General features: G+C 21.4%; 2 non-coding genes across 2 annotated transcripts; one reads left to right on the top strand and one right to left on the bottom strand.

Moving 5' to 3' along the window:
• Positions 1-1244: 1244 nt before the first annotated feature.
• Trnak-cuu lies at positions 1245-1317 on the bottom strand. The gene has a single exon. It is a non-coding gene; the product is annotated as a tRNA-Lys (tRNA).
• A 421-nt stretch (positions 1318-1738) lies between these two features.
• On the top strand, positions 1739-1811 carry Trnaf-gaa. The gene has a single exon. It is a non-coding gene; the product is annotated as a tRNA-Phe (tRNA).
• The last annotated feature ends 2624 nt before the right edge of the window (positions 1812-4435 follow it).

Here is a 4435-nt window from a genome sequence, read left to right as displayed (position 1 = left end):
AAATAATAATTATGCAATCATGCATAATAAATTTATAATTATTGACCATAAATCTGTTGAAACTGGATCTTTAAATTATACACAAAATGCAATGAATCGTAATGCGGAAAATGTAATTTATTTTCGAAATAAACCAAATGTTTCTGAAAAATTTCTACTAGAATTTGATAGATTATGGAGTGAATCTAAAAATTTAAACCCTAAATATTAAATTAAAATATAAATTTTTTATTTATAAAAAATAAACTACTTATTTAATTATAATCTTATAATTAAATTCTTTTTTAAAAAGCTAAAAATTAATATTTTTTTATAAAATAAGGAATTTTAATGAAATATATAACTAATAATTCTCTTATTATTAATAATAGTTATTTAGCTTGTAAATTTTTTGGTACTTTAGGTAATATTGATAAATATATTAAAACAGTAAATAATCTACCAATTTTATCTTATAACGAAGAAATATCTTTAGCTTATGATTTACAAAAAACAAATAATTTAAATGCTGCACAAAAAATGATATTATCTCACTTAAGATTAGTGGTTTCAATTTCAAAAAGATATTTAGGTTATAGTTTTTTACATTCTGATTTAATTCAAGAGGGAAATATTGGTTTAATGAAAGCGGTTAAGCGTTTTAACCCTGATCAAGGTGTTCGATTGGCGTCTTATGCTATACATTGGATTAGAGCCGAAATACATGAATATATTTTAAAAAATTCTCGTTTAGTTAAAATAGCAACAACTAAATCACAACGTAAATTATTTTTTAATCTACGTAATTATAAAGAAAATTTAAATTCAATGAATTTTAAAAAAATAGATTTATTAGCTAAAACATTAGACGTCAAACGAAAAGATATAATTGAAATGGAAACAAGATTATCTGGAAAAGATATAGAAATGGATTATTTATATAATAATTATGATAAACTGCCTTTAATTTTTTATTTATCTACAGAAATTACTGAACCTATAAAAATAATAGAATCATTACAATATAATAGATTTCAATTAAAAAAATTAAAAAGTGCATTAAATAAGTTGGATATACGCTCACGTAGAATTGTAGAAGCACGTTGGTTAGTTGAAAATAATTCAGTCGCTACATTACATGAGTTGGCTAAAGAATTTAGTGTATCTGCTGAACGTATTCGTCAAATTGAAACAGTTGCTTTTAAAAAAATTAAAAATTTATTAAAAGAATAGTATTTTGTAATTTTTATTTTTTGTAAAATATTTGAGGCGTGAGTGATTCGAACACTCGACCTACGGATTAAGAGTCCGCTGCTCTACCAACTGAGCTAACACCCCCTTTAAAAATTTAAATTTTAAGTAAATTAGTAAATATAATTAATTTATTTATATTTTTTAAATAATTTAAATTTGAAATATTTTCAATATAGTAATTTTTAATCATACTGTAAAATAAATAAATATTCAATGGATTTTTTATAATCATCTGTAAAAGTTATTTAAACTAAAGTAACTAATTAAAAACAAACAAATTAAACATTGGAATATGTTTTGAAACAGGTTCAAGATAAGTGTAATCTAAATTTATATTATGGTTATTTAATAACTATAAATAAAAAAATGGCAGTTTAGAATTAAATTTTAATTTAATTTTATTTAATAATAAAAATCATTTTTTTATTTATTGAAAAAATATTTAATAAACTATTTATACTTTAAAAAAAATTAGTTATACTATATTATATAAAAATTGTTTTTTGGCCTGGTAGCTCAGTTGGTAGAGCAAAGGACTGAAAATCCTTGTGTCGGCGGTTCAATTCCGCCCTAGGCCATGTTTATAAATAATATTGAATTAAATACTATTATTAAATATTTATAAGGTACCTGAAAAATTAAAAATTTTATATTGTTTTTTTAAAAACATATTTAATTTTTATTAAAAAATTTTTTCTTTATTAATAAAAATTTTAAAAATATTTCAAAAAATATAATATTCTTATTTTAAATAAAAAATTTAATATTACTTTTCAAGTAATAATAAAATAACAAATAAAAAATTTAAATATTTCTTACTTTAACATAAACCTCTTTATGGATAGTTCGGATGAGAATATTTATACTATAACATCATTATTTTGTTTATCAGGATATCTACCATGTTACGAATTCATAAAATGACAGGATACGTGAGTAGCATGCAAGTAAAGAGTTGACATCTAACACGTTAAAGTTTAGATCAATTCATCATAAGTAAAATACAGTATGTATTTATAAGTCTTTGGCAGACAGACAGGTAAAAACGTAAAAGAACCGTGACTAGTGTAACATTAAAAAGTTTATAATAAAAATTGGGGCGATGTTTACGAAAAAATGGTAAAGGCATTAATTTCTGTGTTTAATCATACTTTAGCTGGTCAAAAAGGACATTAAGGAACTCATTATTGAAAACAATAAAAACATTAATTCTAACTGTATTTATAAAAATAAATTTTATAATAAAAATCTATATTTTTATCGAAAAAAACGACGAAGAAGATTTAATAAATGTAATTAATAACCATTTAAACTAAATCAATTATAAAAAAAAGGTTATAGAAGTAAGCACGGGAAGTAAGCTTGTTAATTTCCTTTATAGATTATTTTCTCTAAATTTACGACTATATTAAGGTATTCGTTGATATAGTGTTGCTTGTTAAGGTGGTTTTTATAAATGATTTTATCAAAAATTAATAAAACAACGTAGTAATAAAATTTACGAAGACAATAACAATAACAACGTGGTGGGGGGTTATAGTTCTTTTAATTCGGCCAAGAGGAGGTTTATCAAATTATCATAGGTAACACCGGTATCGATTTGGTCGAGGTAATTGATTTGTTGGTTATAAATGGTAAATTTCCATATATACAATTTAGTTTAAAACTGCGAAGTTAGAGGTAATTTAGATAAAATAAATATATAAAAAATACTCGTATAACTATTCTTTAATAAAGACCTACTGCTTTATTACGCAAACATAGTTTCAATTTTAAATTATAGATTTCTTTAATAAAATAAAAATCTTAAATAATGATTACCTATTAAAGGTTATTATTTCTTAGTCAAAGGGTTATTCTAAATATTTATAAAAACATAAAGAAGTATTTTTAAATAATTTCTTAAAAATCCTTATCTTTAAAAAAATGAATATAATAGTTATAATAAAAAACAATTTGGTTAGTTACCTAGTTAATATCAAAATATATTATTAAGACTCTTAAAAATCTTTAATAAAAGTTATAGGTAAGGAGGAAATAAACTGGGGTATTTATAATATAAAACAACTTGGGATAGACAGTATTTTGATTATATATTAAGAAAAATTATAGATATATAAGAAGTTAATTATGTGTTTTTTGTAAAAAGTGGAAGAACTAACCAAACTCTGCATTAATTAACGTAAGGTTCTAAAAAAAACATATAAAAGGTTGAACAAGATTACTAACGCGATTAAATTAAGGGGGCGTAAAAGGAGCTGGAGGACGTACTTAAACACGAAAATACTGGGTTCTTAAAGGCGGATAAAAAAAACGTCGGAATTAACGAAGTAGATGTAAGTACGTATCTTATGAAAACCTTATCATTGTAAATTTAAATGCTTCTTAAAGAAATGGAACTATAAGTATTTATAAGTATACTTAGAAAATAAAATTATTTTAATTTAAATGCTTTTTTATATGTTTATTGCTAGGGAAGAATATATATAGTGTATATAACTTTTATTATTATCTTAAAAAGTAAAAAACTATAAATAGTGTGGTGCGTACGAGGAAGATTTTTATAATGTTTTTAGATATAAAGATTAAAATAATGATTTATGAGTTTTAGAAAAACTAATTGTTTAAGTTGTACTAGGTGAGAAAACAAAAAGTATTTAAAAACATTATATTTTATGTTTGTTAAAAGATTATGGTTCTTAAAGACTTAAAAAAAGACTAACATGATAGTTAATAAAAATTATAATTCTAAGTAAAAAATTTTTATAGTTTATCATGATTAATATTGGTCATGATTTATATTAATATTGGTCATGATTTATAATTATAGAGAGATTTAAAATTTATATCAACTAAGTATTACATAGTATCCTATCTTTTAAATATATTTTATTATGTGAATTCAAAGGTAAAAAATAACTAATGTTTTGTATGAGATGAGGATAGAATTTGGTATTTAAAAGTATAAAATTTAGCAAGAAATGAATTTAAAAACTGTATTTATTTAATTAAATATATGAGCATAGTATTATATAAAACTAAAATAAGAAGAAAAAAGATTAAAATTTAGTATCTATTAATTTCAGATATTTAATAGACATAATAAATAAAGATAAAAATGTTTTTTATATAATAATGTTAGAATTTATAAAAAAGAAGGTTATAGAAAATTAACTTAATTACTTCATAAAGGTTACCATTT

The sequence above is a fragment of the Diaphorina citri genome, unplaced genomic scaffold (genome assembly GCF_000475195.1).
Source record: "Diaphorina citri unplaced genomic scaffold, Diaci psyllid genome assembly version 1.1 scaffold1534, whole genome shotgun sequence".
Lineage (NCBI taxonomy): Eukaryota > Metazoa > Arthropoda > Insecta > Hemiptera > Psyllidae > Diaphorina > Diaphorina citri.
This window is presented reverse-complemented; position numbering and strand designations above follow the sequence as displayed.